At 35.4% G+C, this 19,605-nt stretch overlaps 1 non-coding gene across 1 annotated transcript; it reads right to left on the bottom strand.

The window, feature by feature from the left end:
• Window positions 1–18,951: 18,951 nt before the first annotated feature.
• On the bottom strand, window positions 18,952–19,058 carry LOC122095088. Its single transcript, XR_006145029.1, has one exon. It is a non-coding gene; the product is annotated as a U6 spliceosomal RNA (small nuclear RNA).
• Window positions 19,059–19,605: the final 547 nt, after the last annotated feature.

Genomic DNA, 19,605 nt, shown 5'->3' with positions numbered 1-19,605 from the left:
TACAGTTACTTTTCTTACCTATCACTTCTGATCACAAATCCTTTTATAAATTTTTATAGTACTTTTGAATAAATCACATTTTATTGTTAAAATACCTTACAGAGGGGTTACAATTACATGGGCAGGATAATGATTATATTTCTTATCAAGTATTGCAGCCTCCTCCTTTGTTTACACTTCACATCCCTTCCCAGCCTCCCCACCCACACCCACACCCAATCCTCCCCCCTCTCCCCACCCACACCAACGTTGTAAAGCTCATTTTTGACATGACAACTTTTACTTCTCATTGTTGCAACAGGTCCACCTGTATCCTTAAATGACGTGTTTTCCCCCATCTTCTCCACAAGTTATACTGACATCAAATATAGTGAAAGCAGGGGTTATACTGTGGGGGAGGGACATACAAAGCAACAAAGTGATAATCTTATAAATGCGTTAGAAACAAATGCAAGAAAGAAAAAAAGCATTCAAATACATATCTAAGGGTTCATTTTCCTAACATCACATTATCTGACCTTTTCTGCTTGACTCATACATGTACTAGATATTGCAAATAAGGGAAACCATGGGACCTATGTTTCTTTGGGCCTGGCTTACTTCACTTAATGTAATTTTTTCCAAGTCTTTCCACTTCCTAACAAATGGGGCAATGTCTTTCTTTCTGATGGAGGTATAGAATTCCATTGTGTATATATACCACATTTTCTTGATCCATTCATCTCCTGGGGGTCATCTGGGTTGGTTCCATATCTTAGCTATGGTAAATAATGCTGCAATAAACATAGTTGTGCTGGTAGCTTTAGTGTGGTCTTGTTTGTAAACATTTGGGTAAATGCCCAAAAGTGGGATTGCTGGGTCATAGGGGAGTTCTATATGAAGTCTTTTGGGGAATCTCCATACTACTTTTCAAAGTGGTTGAACAAGTTTACATTCCCACCAACAATGAAGTAAGGTTCCCTTCTGTCCACGTCCCTTCCAGCATCTGTTGTTGTTAGAGTTCTTGATTTTTGCCATTCTAACTGGAGTGAGGTGGTATCTCAATGTTGTTTTGATTTGCATTTCTTTTATAGCTAAGGATGTTGAGCATTTCTTCATGTGTCTATTGGCCATCCTTCTTTCTTCTTCAGAGAAGTTTCTCTTTAAGTCTTTAGCCCACTTATTTATTGGGCAGTTGTTTCTTTGAGGATTTGTTTTAGGGGGATTTAATTTTTTGAGTTCCAAGTATATTTTAGATATGAGACCCTTGTCTGTTCTACGGCTAGTGAAGATCTTCTCCCAATCCGTGGGCTTTCTATTGATCTTGCTAGCTATGTCCTTTGCCATGCAGAAGCCTGCAACTTTATGCAATCCCATTTGTCCAAACTTTCTTTAATTTGTTGTGAAAATTTCGGCCTGCGCCAAGGAGACCTAGGGTTTCTCCCATTCCATCCTGTAATGTTTTCAGAGTGTCTGCTTTGACTTCGAGGTCTTTGATCCATTTGGAGTTGATTCTGGTGCAGGGTGATATGTAAGGATCTAGCTTTAGTTTTCTACAAGTAGTTAACCAATTTTGCCAGCACCATTTACTGAAGGGGCTATCTTTGTTCCATTCTATTGTTTTAGCTCCCTTATCGAATATTAGATGGCTATAGGTCTGTGGGTTCATTTCTGGGTTTTCAATTGTATCCATTGGTCCTGAGGTCTGTTCTTTGCCAGTACCAAGCTGTTTTGATTACTATGGCTTTATAGTAGAGTTTGAAATTTGGTATTGATATTCCTCCAGCAGTATTGTTTCCGTTGAGGAGCGTTTTTGGTATTCGGGGACTTTTATTGTTCCATATGAATTTTTGGATTGCATCTTCTATTTCCTTCCCATCTCCTCCCCTCCCCACTACCCCAACCTTCCCCATTTCAAAGTTGTAACGTACATTTTTCAACATAATGTCTTGTACATCTCATTGTTGCGATGGATCCACCTGTATCTTTATTTAAACAATTTGTTTTTTCCCTTCCCCTCCACAAATTATATCAACATCAAATATAGTGAAAACAGGGAATATACCGTGGGGGACGGACATACATAGCAACAAAGAAATCATCTCATAAATATATTAGAAAGAATAGCAAGATAGGGAAACCATTTGAGTGCTTATCTTGGGGATCATTTCACCTAACATCAATTTATCTGACCGTTTCCGGTTGTCTCAGACAAATAGTAGTTATTGCAAATAAGGGAAACCAAGGGACCTATGTTTCTTTAGGCCTGTAGTACTTCAATTAATATAATTTTTTCCAAGTGTTTCCATTTCCTAACAAATGGGGCAATGTCATTCTCTCTGATGGAGGCATAGAATTCCATTGTGTATAAATAAGAAGTGGGCTAAAGATGACAGAGAAACTTCTCTGAATTGGAAAGAAGGATTGCCAATAGACATATGAAGAAATGCTCAAACTCCCTAGCCATAAAAGAAGTGCAAATCAAAACAATATTGAGATATCACCTCACTACAGTTAGAATGGCTATAACCAAGAACTCTAATAACAACAGATGCTGGAGGGGATGTCGACAGAAGGGAACCCTAGTGCATTGTTGGTGGGAGTGTAAATGTGTTCAACCACTTTGGCAAGCAGTATGGAAGATTCTCAAAAGATTCCACATAGAGCTCCCCTATGATCCAGCAATCCCACTTTTGGGCATTCACCCAAAAGATCACAAACAAGACTATACTAAATCAACCAGCACGTCTATGTTTATTGCAGCATTATTTACCATAGCAAACCCAGATATCCCTCAATAGATAAATGGATAAATCACACTTTTTGAATGTTATCATCTTAACGACAGTATGCTTCTACATCTTTCATTCTATGTTTCAAACTTTTATATTTTTTCTTTCTCTGTTTGCTGAATAAATGTATTCCTGGAAACGATATTCACAGCAAATCTGGGTGTAATTTTCAATTTTAAAATTTCAAATATAATACAAACTTTGTTTTGACTAGTCATTTTCTAAAAATGAGTGATATTCATGAACACTAATATTTTTGTGCCTTTATGTAAATTGAGACTTGGGTTGTTCTTATGTCTAATTGACTTAATCATTAGATTAATCATGTATAAACATGTGCATTACACTTTTTTATTTTAATATATAAAATAGTCTCCAAGGATTTACTTTAAAGTGATAATGGGAGGGTTTGTCTTCCTGTTACAAACTTTATATTTATTGCAGTAAAAGTACTTGAAATACATGATGTTTACTGGAGCAATATAAAAGATGAGAACATATTTCTAAAAAGAATGGATTTATTGATTAAAACATAGAAAAGACTAAAATAGGTTTCTTCCTTGAGACTGCATAAATTTCTTATGAATGTAGCTCAAGATGAGACTCAGAGATTTTTCATATTAATATTACTGAGATTTACATCACAATATAAGCAGTAGTGATATTTTAAGGAATTGGTCATTCAAAGCCTTAGATAGCTAATGAAGAAAGGGATTGAAAATAGTAGAGGAAAACAATCAACATACAGCTATTGTGATTTTATAATACTAATATGAAAGAAATGGCACTTTCCCCTTTCTGAATAAGAAAGTTTAGCCAGTAATTTCAAAGTAAGGCATCAGTTGTAATGAGTCTAAAGTCTTTTCCTCCAAGATATCCAAGAGTACTATACTCATCCTCTGAAGAGTAAATAAGTAATTATTTAATTAGCTTTCTTAATATTAATTTACTTGTAGCAAATTGTTTTAAATGTTTACTCCCTTTCCTTCAATGTAATAAGATACATTTCATATTCTTTCACTTTATACAAGCCTGAAATCACTATTTCAAAGTAACAGAAACAGAAAAACAAAAATAACCTGATACAATATCACCAATCCTAAATTATATGAAAAAATCGACAATATAAAAAATAAACCTGAGGAAGAGGAAAATCAATGGCAGGATAACAACAAAAAATTACTCTAGCTCTCTCTAATCAATCAGAGATTTAGTGTCCTAGCAGGTACTACATTTCTAGAGGTTCACACCACGGCAGCTGCAATTATATATAGATACACAATTCAAAAGAAGATTTTATACTGTCTTCAAAAGAAAATGAAAATGTATGAAAAGATATTTAGTCAGGCAGGTGACTGTTTTGACTGTGTTGGTCAACATATTCAAAACACAACTAAAGTGTGGAATAAAAGGACCACATGGGACAAAAGAAGGAACAAAAGTGGACAAGACAGAGTTACATCCAAACACAGAGACAATTCACCATACCACTGGACAGTCCAAACTCTCACTGGAACCACAAATATTAACATCACAACATCTCACCACAACTGACCTCTACTCCTCCACTTAATGATCTAAACAAAAACCTAATTCCAGAACAACAAATAACAACAGAAGATCAAACTAACACCTGGCAAATCAACCAAGAACATAGAGTCACATATTAAGATCATAGATACTCCAAATGAGAACGAAGAAATCCTCCAAATGGACAGAACAAATCAGAAAAATACAAGAAAAATGATGTCAAGGTAGTATAATTCACACAGTTAATAAACAGGCATTAGAACAGACAATCAAGGACCTGGAAGATAATTTTCAAAAAACATTACAAATACTGCTGAAAAATGTGATTAATGAAAACATGCAAAACCTTTACAAGGAAATTTGTAAATAAGATGATACCAACCAAAGATTAGCAAAATAACTCATGGAGACTGCAAACAAAGATAAATAAATTCTGAGAAGACAAGGTAGTTCATGGAAAAAACAGTTGGTATCGATGGTATGAACAAACAAGATTCATTCTAGGATAAAATTGGATTCACTATACTTGTCAATAAACATAATACAAACCATCAGCAGAAGCAGGAAGAAGAAGCACATGATTGCCTATACGGATATAGAAATTGTTTTTAACAAACTCCAATACCCCTTTATGATTAAAAGGTCTGAGAAACTAGTAATGCATGGAACTTTCCTCGATATAATACAGAGATGTATATGACAAAGAGATAATTAGCATGTGCCTAACCGTGGAAGCATGAAGACATTAAAATCAGGAATGAGACAAGGATGTCTACTCTCTCCACTACTCTTCAATATAGTAGTGGACTGTCAGGCAAGAGCTATAGGCAAGAGAAAAACATAAAGGGGCTCTAAATAGGGAAAAAATAAAACTATCCCTTTTTTCAAATTAAATGCTCCTGTATTTAAATGACCCTATAGCTTCCTCCCCCAAGTTAGTAAAGGTGATACGAACCTTCCGCAATGTAGCAGGGTATAAAACCCACAAGAATCAGTAGGTTTTCTGTGTTACCAACAATGGGAAGATCCGCGCTGAAATCCAAAATAAAACCTCAAATGTTTGAGCCTCAAAATCAAATCATATTAAACGAAACAAAACAACAACAACAAAGCTAGGAATTAATTAAAATAAAAATGAGAAGGACCTCTACTGTGAAAACTTTAAAGCCTTTCAATGCTCTTGGTTGGAAGTAATAACATTGTGAAAACTGCAATACTGCCCCCAAACAATTGACAATGTAATACCCATCAAAATCCCAACAATATTCCTCAATGCCGTAGAGAAAGCAATCCAAGATCAAGAAAATGTCGCATACATACACAATGGAATTCTATGCCTCCATCAGAAAGAATGACACTGCCCCATTTGTTAGGAAATGGAAAGACCTGGAAAAAATTATATTACGTGAAGTAAGCCAGGCTCAGATAAACATAGGTCCCATGTTTTCCCTTATTTGCAATATCTAGTATATGTCTGAGTTAAGCAGAAAAGGTCAGATAAGTTGATGTTAGGGGAATGAACCCTAAGATATGTACTCAAATGTTTTTTTTTTCTTTCTTGCGATTGTTTCTAACACAGTTACAAAACTATTTCGTTGTTGTTTCATATATCCTTCCCCCACAGTATAACCCCTGCTTTCACCGTATTTAATGTTGTTATAACTTATGGAGGGGAAGGGGAAAAGCAAATCGTTTAAATAGGGATACGGGTGGATCGATTGCAACAATGAGATGTACAAGTCATTATGTGGAAAACAAACTTTACAATTTTGGTTCAGGATGTGGGGTGACGGAGGGGTCGTGGAGGGGGCGGGGGAGGATGGGAAGGGATGGGAAGGGTAAACAAAGGAGGAGGCTACAATGCTTGATAAGAAATGTACTCATTATCTTGCCTATGTAATTGTAACCCCTCCGTACAGTATTTTCACAATAAAAAACCATTTAAAAAAAAAAAAGAAAGCAATCCAAATTTAATATAGAATTACAAAATTACATATGATACATGAACTCCTGGGCCTATAGTCATCTTACACACACACACACACACACACACACACACACACACACACACACACACACACACACACACATACACACAATGGAATTCTATTCACCTCTCAAAAAGGAAGATTTTTCACCGGTCATCAAGAAAATGAAAGTTTGGGAAAATTACATTAAGAGAAAGGAATGCAGACTTAAAGAAATTTAGTTTTCATGGATTCATTAATTTATGGTAGCTAGAAGATGCGTACAAAACTTTAAGTCAGATTCTACCTCACCCCAGTTAGAATGGCCATTATCAAGAAAACTAAAAATAGCAAATACTGGCATGGATGTAGCCAATTGGAACTTTATTATATTGTTGATGGGAAATTAAAATTTTTCTTTTTTTATTGTGAAAATACTGTACAGAGGAGTCGCAATTACATGGGAAAGATAATGAGTATATTTCTTATCAAGCATTGTAGCCTTCTCCTTTGTTTCCCCTTCCCATCCCTTCCCCTCTTCCCCCCGCCCACCCTTCTCCTCCCCCCACCCCGCACAAAAGTTGTAAATTTCCTTTCTGACATAACGATTTGTACATCTCATTGTTGCAATGGGACCAACTGTATCGCTATTTAAACGATTTGTTTTTCCCCTTTCCCTCCACAAATTATAACAATAGCAAATACAGTGAAAGCAGGAGTTATACTGTGGAGGAGGGACATACAAAGCAACAAAGAAATATTTTTATAAATGTGTTAGAAACAATCGCATGAAAGAAAAAAAAAACATTTGAATACATATCTTAGGGTTCATTTCCCTAACATCACATTATCTGACCTTTTCTGCTTGATTCAGACATATACTAGATATTGCAAATAAGGGAAACCATGGGACCTATGTTTCTTTGGACTTGGCTTACTTCACTTAATATAATTTTTTCCAAGTCCTTCTATTTCCTAACAAATGAGGCAATGCCATTCTTTCTGATGGAGGCAGAAAATTCCATTGCGTATATATACCACATTTTCTTGATCCATTCATCTACTGAGGGGCATTTCGGTTGGTTCTAAATCTTAGCTATAGTAAATAATGCTGCAATAAACATAGTTGTGCTGGTAGCTTTAGTGTGGTCTTGTTTGTAAACATTTGGGTAAATACCCAATAGTGGGATTGCTGGGTCATAGGGGAGCTCTATGTGGAGTCTTTTGAGGAACCTCCATACTACTTTCCAAAGTGGTTGAACAATTTTACACTCCCACCAACAATGCAGTAAGGTTCACTTCTGTCCACATCCCCTCCAGCATCTGTTTTTATTAGAGTACTTGATTATAGCCATTCTAAGTGGGATGAGGTATCTCAATGTCGTTTTGATTTGCATTTCTTTTATGGGTAAGGAGGTTGAGCATTTCTCCATGTGTCTATTGGCAACCTTCTTTCTTCTTCAGAGAAGTTTCTCTTTAAGTCTTTAGCCCACTTATTTATTGGGCAGCTGTTTCTTTGAGACTTTGTTGTTGGGGGATTTAATTTTTTGAGTTCCATGTAAATTTTAGATATGAGACCCTTGTCCATTGTATGGTTAGTGAAGATCTTCTCCCAATACGTGGGGTTTATATTGATCTTGCTAGCTATGTCCTTTGCCATGCAGAAGCTCTTCAATTACACGTGATCCCATTTGTCCAACCTTTCTTTGATTTGTTGTGTTTCTGAGTCTCCAATTAGAAAATTTCAGCCTGCGTCAAGGAGACCTAGGGTTTCTCCTATTCCATCCTGTAATCTTTTCAGAGTGTCTGCTTTGACTCCAAGGTCTTTGATCCATTTGGAGTTGTTTCTGGTGCAGGGTGATATGTAAGGATCTAGTTTTAGTTTTCTACAAGTAGTTAACCAATTTTGCCAGCACCATTTACTGAAGAGGCTGTCTTTCTTCCATTCTTGCTTTTTTTTAGCTCCCTGTTCAAAAATTAGATGGCTATAGGTTTGTAGGTTCTTTTCTGGTTTTTCAATTCTATTACATTTGTCCTGAGGACTGTTCTTGTGCCAATATCAAGCTGTTTTGATTACTATGGCTTTTTAGTAGAGTTTGAAATTTGGTATAGATCTTCCTCCAGCAGTATTTTTTCTATTGAGGATCGTTTTTGCTCTCCGGGGTCTTTTATTGTTCCATATGAATTTTTGGATTGCCTCTTCTATTTCTTTGAAGAATGAAGTTGGAATTTTTATAGGTATCGCATTGAATTTGTAGATAGCCTTGTGAAGTATTGCCATTTTCACGATGTTCATCTTTCCGATCCAAGACCATGGGAGTTTTTGCCACTTTCTAAGTTCTGTATTGATTTCTTTTTCAAGTTTTTAAAGTTTTCATCATAGAAGTCCCTCACTTCTTTGCTTAAGTTAATTACTAGGTATTTTATTTTTTGTGAGGCTATTATGAATGGAGTTGCTTTCCTAATTTCAGCCACACTTTTCTCATTGTTGGCATACAGAAACGCAATTGATTTTTGAGGGTTAATTTTACACCCTGCTAATTTGCCAAAATTTTGAATCAGCTTGAGTAATTTGGGAGTGGAATCTATGGGATTCGTTAAATACAAGATCATGTCATCTGCAAAGAGGGATTGTTTTACACCTTCTTTCCCTATTTGGATCCGCTTTATGTTTGAATCTTGTCTTATTGCTGTAGCTAGGCTTCTAATACTGGATTGAAGAGAAGTGGAGAAAGAGGACATCCTTGTCTTGTTCCTGAGTTAAGAGGAAATGGCTTTAGTTTTTCACCATTAAGTATTCTGCTGGCTGTATGTTTGTCATATACAGCCTTTATTGTATTGAGGAATGTTCCATGGATTCTTAGTTTTTCCCAAACCTTCATCTGCATCTATTGAGATAACCATGTGGTTTTTATCCTTGCTCCTGTTGATGTGATGAATTATATTAATTGATTTGCGTATATTGAACCACCTTTGCATCTCGGACATGAATTCTCTCTGATTGTGGTGCATGATTTTTTGGAGCAAATGTTGAAGTTGATTGGCCAAAATTTTGTTGAGAAGTTTTTCATCAATGTTCATCAAAGAAATGGGTCTATAGTTCTCTTTCTTTGATGAGTTTTTGCCTGGTTTTGGGATGAGGGTTATGATGGTTTCATAGAATGTGTTCGGTAGTGAACTTTCTCTTTCAATTTCATTGAAGAGTTGGAGGATTATTGGTGTGAGCTCTGCTTTGAAGGCCTTGTGGAATTCCATTGTAAAACCATCTGGTCCTGGACTTTTATTAGATGGGAGGTCTCTTATTGCTGTTTCTATTTCAATGCTTGACATGAGCCTGTTAAGCTGGTTATCTGATCTTGGTTTAGTTTTGACATATCAATATTTGCTAGGAAAAGGTCCATTTCTGCCATGTTCTAAAACTTATTAGCCTAATGTTTTGAGAAGTATTCCCTTATAATGTTCTGAAACTTTGTTGTTTTCGTGGTGATGTTTCCATTTTCATCTCTGAGTTTATTTATTTGGGTGTGTTCTCTTCTATTTCTGATAAGATTTGCTAAGGGTCTGTCAATTTTGTTAATTTTTCGAAGAAGCAATTCTTTGGTTTGTTGGTTCTTTCTATAGTTTTTTTGGATGCTAATTCATTTAATTTTGATTTAATTTTAATTATTTCTTTCCATCTACTGGATTGGGGTTTATCTTGCTGCTCTTTTTCCAGGAGGTTCAGATGTCTCATTGAATTGTTAGTTTCAGATCTCTCCAATTTTGTTGATGTAGGAACTCAGAGCTATAAACTTGCCCCTGAGTATTGCCTTTGCTGTGTCCTAGAGGAGCTGGTAATTTGTGTGCTCATTTTTGTTGTATAGCATGAACATTTGAATTTCTTTTCTAATCTCCTCCATGACCCACTCATGATTCTGCAGTGTGTTGTTCAGCCTCCATGTGTTACCGGACTTTCTTTGGTGGCTTTTGGTGTTGAGTTTTAATTTTATTCCCTTGTGATCTGAGAGGATCTATCTAGTGGGGAAAGTGGTGTGTTAAAATCCCCAACAATTAATATCTTTCGATCTATGTGGGATTTGAGGGAAAGTAGTGTTTCTTGGATAAATTTTTGTGCTCCGTTGTTGGGCGAATAGATATGTAGAATTGTAATATCCTCCTGAAGGAGAGATCCTTTAGTTAGTATGTAGCGACCTTCTTTATCTCTTCTCACAAATTTTAATTTGAAGTATATTTTATCTGATATTAGGATTGCATCTCCTGCCTGTTTATGGGGACCGTTTGCTTGATAGAGTTTGTTCCTGCGTTTAACATTGAAAATGTGTTGGTTTCTATGGGCAAGATGTGACTCCTGAAGGCAGCAGATAGAAGGATCTTAATTTCTAATCCAACTAGACAGTATACGTGTCTTAATTGGATAAAGTCCGTTAATGTTGAGAGATAGGACTGAGAAGTATTTGGGAGATCCTGCCATTTAATTCACCTTCGTGGGGGCTAGAGGTACTGGGTTCTTGCTATGGTTCTTGGATTCTCAGTTTGGATGCAGTTTCTTGGCCTTTATTGTGGTCTTGTTGGTTTCTATGTGTGGGACATCTTTAAGAATATTTTGTAGGGATGGTTTGGTGTAGATATATTGTTTCAATTTTTCTTTGCTATGAAAGGTTTTTATTTGGCCTTCAGTTATGAAGGAGAGTTTAGCTGGGTACAGTACTCTTGTTTGACAGTTTTTGTCTTTAGGGCATGGCATACATCATTCCAGGCTCTCATTGCTTCTTGCTGATATTGAGTAGAATCTGCTCGCCTGCCGCGTCTGACTCCTTTGTCCTGGACTCTCTGTGTTGCAGGTATGGCAGCTATGGCCGTTTTCACCACCGCTGCAGCCGCAGTAGCAGCTGCTGGCTAGTGCTCAAATCTATCTCCTTGCCTGGATTTTCCCTCTGTGGCCTAACTCTCTGTCCTGTGATGGCACACTTGGTGTGATTCTCTGGCTTAGGACTGTTCACTGGAACACTAAAACTGCTTTCTATATGAGAGCTTGTTTAGCCTCCAGCTTCTCCTCTGCCATCTTCCCGGAACTCCCTTCCAAATTAAACTTTTTCAATCACTCTGTAATGCAGTATGGAGAGTACTCAAAAGACTAAATATAAATCTCCCCTATGACCCATTAATTCCCCTCATGGGCAGTAATCCAATAAATAACAAACAAGCTCACATTAAAGCTACCACATAACCATGTTCAGGGCCCAGGGCAAGAGTTCAAGGAATGGAAAAAAACGTTAACCCTATTGGTATTTGTTTCCGCAAATATGAATCTTTTGACATCAGATACCCAATCATTCTATTGGCAGTAGCTAGTTTAGGACTTAAATGTAGCGGGTGATAAAAGGGCTTTTTGTTGAATGTTAAGAAAAGATGTAGGCAGTCCAAGAGAAGGGGGATTTTTTGTAGTTGTTGTTGGTCAAGTGTCTTTAACTATGGGAGTGGGACCTGTTCCTAAACTCTTCAACTGAAGGTGAGTTCTCCACCTCTTGAGCCACAGTGCCACTTCTGGTTTTCTGGTGGTTCAATGGACATGATAGTCTCAGGGACTTTGTTGCCCCAGCTGTCTTTGAACAGCAGTCCTCAGATCTCAGCTTCCGGAGTAGCTAGGATTACAGCTGTGAGGGTCTGGCACCCGGCTAAAAAATGGGGGATTTTTATATAAAAAGAGAATCCACCTCTTCTCCTGTGTCTAAACGTCAGATATCAGTATTAGAACACTTCACCCTCAATTCATGTCATCATACATTTGTAAATTTTCTCTTTTCCTTCATGTGGGAATACTTCAGTAAATATCAACTCAGATGTGGGACTGGATCAATTGTATGGGAATTGCTAGCAAATAAATCAAGAACTACTAAATCAAATCAAATGAGCCCCTCATTTGGAAAAATTACAAGTCTGTGCTTGATTACTTCGTAACGTGATATTGAACATCCTAACAGAGTGATGACATTTTCTTTCTCTTCAGTAATTGGCCTTCTCCCACATGTGGTCAAATATTTAAGAATCCAAAGATTTCCATTGATAATTCATTAAGCTGTCCTCTAAGAAAATGTGCATTTCTGGAATTTGGTCTGCTGTCCTATTCTTACATGCACAGGCTTTCTATGATTTATTTGTTCTACAAGGAATTCTATTTTCCAATCTTTGTGTGACAAATTTAATCTCTCTAATCAATATTTCTGACCCTCTCTCTAGAGTCTCATTTCAGTCTGACTCATAAAAATATGTTTTTATCAGTTAAATGGCTCTCATCTTCTGTTTTTTGCCTGACTTCATGTAGGCTGTGATAGCAGCTCTAACTGGCAGTGCTTACTGGAGTATTTTTTTTAGAGGTCTAGGATTACTATTCAAGGTAGTAGCTTCACTGGGTCCCAATGATCCCCTGGCCTACACTCAATAGGTTTTTCTTCTAAAGAAACAAAAACAGCTGACTAAATTCCTGTTTTCATTGTTTCAAAATGAGGCAATCTGGCATCCTTGCAAAGCCATGAATAATCCTCTCTAACAATGGTTTATCAAGATGGCTTTTCAAAGTTGACTGTGAAAAATGTTCATTTTCAAGTCACTACCATAAAACAGATCACATCTCTGGGAGCAGAATTTTGGAAGGAAGGATTACCTTCCTTTTTTCTCTTAGGAAAAATCAAATCATAATATTCTTCAGTTGTGGTCAGCGTGGAGCACATTTTCCCAAGAATATACTGTAGTGTAAAGGAGGACCAACTATCAAAATAAAGGTGGAAATACTTGTCTAGAGTCTGATTTATCTTGCTTATATTTGTTGTCATTTTCATTATTTCAAACACAGGGATAATTTGTACTTGGGATTAGACAGATTTATCTTGCTTATATCTGTTGTTTTTTTCATTACTTCAAACACATGGATAATTTATACTTGGGATTAGACAAGTGACAATGGATTAATGTAATAAACATTCATTACTTTCATATATCCAATATAATACACTTAACACCTTATGGAAAATTAAATCCAACTATAGAAACAATGTCAGAAATATAAAATAAGCCTCAATATGTATAATCTGGCACACATGCACCATCATCTACTCAGAAATTCAGTCTCTCTACAAATATTTATTTGGCACAAAATAAAAATTTAATGAATATGTTCTGTAAGCATCATCTGAAATACTGTATATAATTTTATGGATGTATATAATTTTATGGATGTCTCCTAGACAGGAATTTAACATGCATGTAGTAATCAAATTTCCACAATTTAAGCTAGACAAGAGGAGTCATACCCTCATACACTGCCTGGAGAATGTGTGGTGTGAATTTTACTACAGTGCTGAGCCTTTTCACCTAATACCAAGAGTCATATGCAATAATTTGTTATTTGATGTTATGATGAGTGCTAAGTGTAGAATAAACTTTGAATTATTAAATTAATTCACAAAAATGAAATGATGATTTATTATTGAAATAATGATATGTTTGTTTAAATTCTAATGCTTCTCAATTTTACAATTCATGAAATATATTATTAAAATTAGTTTCACTTTCTTCTTTTCTATATCTACTAAAATTAAAATTATATGTTAAACATTCAATATTAAATCAGTAATAATAACATTATTAAAATAATATATTATTAAACTGTGATTTGAATTATAGTTCTAACAAATTGTGATGTAAAAAAATACTATTATGGGTAATATTTTTTAAACTTACCAGCTTATTTGCTTCCTGTGTCATTTGTTATTCTTGGTCCAAATCATCTCTTCACCTTAATTGTTTATTTTTCTATTTTATCTCTATTGTTTTACTCTGTTTGCATTTTGTTTTCCCTGTTTAGTGACTGACATGAGGGTGAAAAGGTGTATGCTAGTTTATCACTTCCTATGTTACAGTGAAATTACTGTACTCCACAGCTGTTCTACTTTTCTCTGTATAGTACAATATTTTCCCCACTCTCATCTCCTGTATTGCTGCTCTCATGTATTTTTTTATTTAAATTTTATTATCAAGTTAATGTACAGAGGGGTTAGATTTACATAAGTAAGTTAGTGAATTCATTTTTTTCTAACTTGTTACCACTTCCCCCATGTTACTCCCTCTTCCTTCCTAACATTCCCCAAGATTATTTCCAAAATATTGTGAGTATCTCGTTTGCATAGGTTCCCCCTTTGTCCTTTGTCTCACTATTTTGTTTATTTACCTCTCCCTTTCCTATTTCAGATCAACATATTTACAATAACCAGGGTATCAAAATCAAATACAGTGACTACAGGGGATAAACATTGGTGGGGAAAACACAAAAGATAAAAAGAAATCACATACTACTTTAAGAACTACAACAACAAAAACATGTCTTTGAGTTCATTTCACTTGGAATCACCTTATAAGATCATATGTAAATAGATAGTGAGCTATTCTGCTCATCTACTAAGATTATCCTTGATGTACACAATAATGCTTCCCTATTACCCACTAATCCCACTTCTGGGCATTTACCCACGTGATAACAAACAAGGCCACACTAAAGCTACCAGCACAATTGTGTTTACCACAGTATTATTTACCATAGCTATGATATCAACCCAGATGCCCCTCAGTAGATGAATGAAGAAAATGTCACTCTCTCATACACACACACTTACACATGCACGTGGAATACTATGCTTCCATCAGAAAGAATGATACCACCTCATTTGTAAGGAAATGGAAGATCTTGGAAAAAATCATATTAAGTGAAGTAAGCCAGACTTAAAGAAACATAGGTCTCAGGTTTTCCCTTATTTGTAATAATTAGTTTATATCAAGAATAATCTCATGTACTTTAATTTGACATTTTGTTCTATGTTGAGCATAGAACATTATTGCTATATTGTTTGATATTATTTCTGCAAACAGGCAAGTATATTTAAAGAATTACATTAATCTCATCCATTACTGAAGGAAGAACAACTTAAAGAGCAAACCCTACTCGGAAGAACAACTCCTACTTATTTAGCTTCATTCGGAAGAACAACTCCTACTTATTTAGCTTCATTCCTTTGTAAGGCCAGTGTAGTCCCCTGTAACCTCATCTTGTACATTACAACTCTGTACTTGGTCATCCTGCATATCTACTATCTTCTACATTGTGACCTAAATGCCCTAGTGATTCCAGTTTGCTTTACTTTAAAAAAAATTCTCTCTTAATGTTTGAGGTTGGTGTGTTTGCGTGTGTGTAGTATTACAAAGATTGGAAGACAACATTTTTGTTCATTTAGATTACATCTTTCTGGTCATTGTAAGTTGTGGCTCATGGGAGAATTATCTTGCTATTTTAAGGATGAAACAGAACATGTATTTGTGCATGTACCAGAGTTGCTTTAATTGTGTGGATTTGAACTTAACTTCGAAGTATATCTTGGCTGCTGTTGTGCATAATGTGAATAACAATGAACTACAAATATATTTATGAGTTACCCAGAGAGAAGCAATCACATGATTGGTGAGTCAAGATGATATTTCAACTTTGCATTTTTTTAGAAAATGCATACTACTTTCTACAACGAGAATACGAACCTGTATTTTGACCAAGAGTGTAGAGAATTTTCTTTTCTCCATACTCTCACCAACATTATTACCTTTTGAGTTTTATGAAAGTGCATGTTTCTAATAGGTGAAGTAACCCAGACTGGCTTTAGACTCAAATCCTCTTAGTCCAACCTCCTAAATGCTTGGAATTACAAACCTTTACCACCACATCTGGTTCTTTTGAGTTTTTTTGATAAGAGTTATAATAGTTATGAAGTAGTATCATAGTAATTTTGAATTGCATTTCTCTAATGACTTCTGTTCACTAAGCCAGCATCGAAATGGCATTAAATACAACTTTGTAAACCCACTGTGATTTTCAGGGCTTTTTGGAAAACAGGCCTATTCAGAACTTTTGTCCATTTTTATTCATGTTACTTGTTAATCTCATCTTTAAGCTCTCTATACAAAATCAATAATTAATTCAAGATAGTAGTAAAAGAAAAAATTAAGCAACTCCTAACATTTTAAAAATTTCAATACATGATATTGCTTAGATCATTTTCTGTTTACACTTGAGACTATAAAACTCAATTTAGTTTGACCTTTTACAAGGGTATATTTATTTTATTTTATGTTTATTGCTCTTTCCAAAGCCTGCATGTCTGATTTCCCTTGGTTTCCTTCAGTTTCAAGTAGTTCAGATTTCAAACTGAAGAATAAATGGAAGGAAGCAAACACAAAAACACTGTTCCTCTCATCCGATGATGCTTCTCCAAGAATGAGATAAGTTCATCCTTCTAAGTCCCTATGATAGGGTATCAAAAGGAGAATTCATTCTTCTAGGTCTCTCTATCTTTGCAATTTAACTTAAATGATGTAAAACACAATATACTGCTCAGATAAGTTTACGTTTTATCAGTTTTGCACATTTTCATATGGGCTTCAGCTCAGTGCACAACATTTCTTCATTATTCTGTCCCTGATATTTTTACACTATCAAGACAAGATAACCAGTTTGAATTACAGCATGAGAAGTTATCCACCTGGCTTCCTTGAAAGCAGATCACAGTCAATTGATAACATTAGTTCTGGGTTCTCTCTACATGTAATGGTTTCTGTAATACATATGGAATTATATTTAGTATTAAAAAATTGCTGACCAAACTCAAAGCTTATTCATAGAAACTTAAGTATTTCACCAGTGTAATGCCTCTTAATTCTTAAGATGATATTTGCTGTAATGCTAATGTTATTACCATTATAATGTTGGGAAAAATTGTAATTAAAGGCACTAAGTGCATGGTCCAACGACACACAATGAGGAAGGAAATCAGTCAAAGTTTCCACAAGTCTTTCAGCAATACAAAAAAGGTAGGTAAAATCTCTCCATTCTCTTACACACTCAATTCAATATACATATTGTCCAAGAAATAATACCATAGCAATTGTTGCCAAGGGTGTTTGTTTTCTGCCACATTTTGTCTTCAACACAGACTGTGTTGGTGACATTGGGTTATCATGCACAGAGATTAGCTTATAAATTGAGGTCCAAAGAGAGCCAAATTTCTTCTATTCCACATTTCCAGTTTCCTTTTTAAAAAGTACTAAAATTTTTAAATATCATCACTTACTGTCTTTTAAGAATCCAAAAACGAAATAAATTCACAATCACTCCAAAATGCTTTAAATGTAGATGATAAAACAGGCACTCATGATGTAAATTTTCTTCTACATTTAATATGTTTCTGAAAGCTTTGTGCTGGTTGGTCACCCTTGTAATCCTGACTACTCAGGATATGTACTCAGAAGGCTGAGGTCTGTGGATAACATTTGGAAACCAATCAGAGCAAAAAATCATGAGATTATTTTTCAAAAATTTTAATGAACTAGAAAAGAGCATGAACTGAGATGTAGCTAATATACTAGCTCACCAAACTAGAGGGGAAAGGCTTAGCAAGACCTTAAAGCCCTAAGTTCAAACTCTGAGCACGGCAACATTCAGGCACACACACATACACACACACTCACACACTTATTCACGTCAGTGTTTTGCATTAATTTCTTAGTTAATGATATTATATGGGTATAATAGGGGAAATAAACTCTTCCATCTCAGAACATTTTTATATGTATTTTATTGTTAAAATACCGTACAGAGGGGTTTCAGTTACATGAGCAAGTTAATGAGTCCATTTCCTCTCAGGCATTGTTTTTTCCCCCCACCATCCCTTCCCTCACACCTCTACAAGTACACTCCCCTTCATCCCCCCCAACCCCACCTAAATTGTAAAGTTCAACTTTCAACATAGTGTCTTGTGCATCTCATTGTCACAATGGGTCGACCAGTATTCCTAGTTAACCATTTTGTTTCTTCTTTCCCCTCCCCAATTAGCTAAGTGTATATACAAGATTCAGGTGCACCAAAATCAAATACAGTGAAAACAGAGGTTATACTGTGGGCGAGGAACATATAAAGAAACAATAAAACACATCGTACATTATAAATACGTTTGAAATAATAGCATGCAAGAAAAAACCCCACTTGTGTACTTACTTTGGGGGTCATTTCATTTAACATCATCTTATCTGGTCATATGCACATAGTTTTTGACCTTTTCTGCTTATCCCAGACATATATTATTTATTGCAAATAAGGGAAACCATGGGACCTATGTTTCTTTGGACTTGGCTTACTTCACTAATATAATTTTTTCCAAGCCTTTCCATTTCCTAACAAATTGGGCAATGACATTCTTTCAGATGGAGGTATAGAATTCCTATTTACACACACACACACACAATGGAAATCAATCAATCTATCTATCTATTTATCTATCTATAACATTTTCTTGATCCATTCATGTACTGAGAGGTATCGATGTTGGTTCCATATTTTAGCTATGGTAAATAATGCTGCAATAAATATAGTAGTGCTGGTAGTTTTAGTATGGTCTTGTTTGTGATCATTTGGGTAAATGCCCAGAAGAAGTATTGTTGGGTCATAGGGGAGCGCTATGTGGAATCGTGTGAGGAACCTTCATACTGCTGTCCAAAGTGGCTGAACAAGTTTACACTCCCACCCAAGAATGCAGTAGGGTTCGAATGCAGTAGGGTTCCCTTCTGGCCACATCCACTCCAGCGTCTGTTGTAAAAATATGGAACACCTCATGAGTTTGCTTGTCATCCTTGCACAGGGGCCATGGTAATCTTCTCTGTATCATTTCAATTTTAGTGTATGTGTTGGCGAATTGAGCACAGAACATTTTTTATATATAAAGTGTAATTGATTTTCTTAAACTAAACAATTCAACAAAAAGTAAGTTCTAAAGAATTGTTGTGAAATTTTAGAACCATGTATTTCTTATATAAGCACACATTTATGAATAAATCAAGATTGACATGTCACAAACAATATAATTCCAGATATTTGTTGTTCAAGGGATGTGTAAGAGGAGGAATTCAATTATTCTATACAAGGCACCTCTCATAATGAACATTGAAGCAAGTGTTAAGGTTTGTTAAAAGTTTTAATGTTTTAAACATTTTTAATTTTGGGAATTTGCTTATATATATGCCAAAATTAAGACTGTATGACAGGTCATAAAACTTTTCCATAAAGTATTTAAGATTTATTGTAGCAGCATATACTACTAAGTGTGTACATTTCAGAGTTTATAGAAATTTTACTAATGAGAATTTGCAAAGTCTTTGTGTAAAGAAGCAGAGTGAAGAGTTAAGACTTTGTTAATTCCACAGTTTCTGTTAAAACTTTAGGGCTTCCTTACTTTATAGGTTAGCGAGGA

The sequence above is a fragment of the Dipodomys spectabilis genome, unplaced genomic scaffold (assembly GCF_019054845.1).
Source record: "Dipodomys spectabilis isolate Male_0828 unplaced genomic scaffold, ASM1905484v1 ptg000333l, whole genome shotgun sequence".
In the NCBI taxonomy this organism is placed as follows: Eukaryota; Metazoa; Chordata; class Mammalia; order Rodentia; family Heteromyidae; genus Dipodomys; species Dipodomys spectabilis.
The sequence above is the reverse complement of the archived record's forward strand: the minus strand, read 5'-3'. Positions and strand labels throughout refer to the sequence as shown.